This window comes from Mastomys coucha, unplaced genomic scaffold, assembly GCF_008632895.1.
Source record: "Mastomys coucha isolate ucsf_1 unplaced genomic scaffold, UCSF_Mcou_1 pScaffold14, whole genome shotgun sequence".
NCBI classification, from domain to species: Eukaryota; Metazoa; Chordata; class Mammalia; order Rodentia; family Muridae; genus Mastomys; species Mastomys coucha.
The window spans coordinates 10,206,049-10,206,981 of record NW_022196896.1 but is presented as its reverse complement, the minus strand read 5'-3'; the positions used below and the strand labels follow the sequence as shown (position 1 = coordinate 10,206,981).

Here is a 933-nt window from a genome sequence, read left to right as displayed (position 1 = left end):
TTAAGGTTAATGATTCCATGGTATTTAGAAATAGCCCAAGTTTCTTAGTAAAATATTAAATGCTATGATCTCCAGGGTAGCCCCTAGGGCTGTGGGAAAAAACTCTGAAAACACGAGTTCAAGCATGTATAATTTTCAACTATGAAATATGGACTATAAAAGGGGCATCATGGACCCAAAAGAACAAAGACATTAGTCTTTGGCTTGTTAGTGTAATAAGCCAGCTTCTCAGAAAGATAAAATGGCAGGCAGATTTCTAAGTTCAAAGTCAACCTGGGACAGAGAAAGATTAGGTCCATCCCTGCTGGGCATGGTAATATCAGTACTGGATCCCACCCAGCTAAATTTATGATAACAAAGACAAGTAGCTCTCTGAATACATTTGCTGAGTTAAAAAAAAAAAAAAAGTAAAAGAAAAAAAAAAGTCCTTACTGTCTCTTTCTAAGAATCTGGAAGCTAAGTTCAGAAAATGCTGATTTGTGGAATAATTGAAAGGGAACCTATAGTAAATGACTGAATTTGTAGAAAAAAAAATCCTTATTTGTAAATTGTAAATAAAAAACTGATCCTCAAGAGAGCTCTACCCAAATAAAACTATTTGGAGAGTGAACACACCTCTTTTAGAATTTTTCTAGCAGGATATCTGACTTAGGTCAGAAAACACAAAAGGTATCCTGGAGAGCTGTTGCAACTCTTTTAAAATTATTTCTGACAGGCTTTCTGACTTTGGTTAGAAAACCCAAGAGCTATCTCACACAGACAGAGCTATCTCAAGCAGAGAGAGCTTTCTCAAGCAGAGGGCTGTAGCAGAAAGCTATCTTGAGCAGACAACAGAGCCAAGAGCTATCTACAGAGCTGTCTGGAGAGCTGTCTTGAGCAAAGAGCTGTCAGCTTGAACCCAAGATTGATTTCAAGTAGTTTTTTTTGACACTC

The 933-nt window shown here is 37.1% G+C and overlaps 1 non-coding gene across 1 annotated transcript; it reads left to right on the top strand.

Moving 5' to 3' along the window:
• Positions 1–603: 603 nt before the first annotated feature.
• On the top strand, positions 604–666 carry LOC116089574. The gene has a single exon (XR_004118362.1). It is a non-coding gene; the product is annotated as a U7 small nuclear RNA (small nuclear RNA).
• The last annotated feature ends 267 nt before the right edge of the window (positions 667–933 follow it).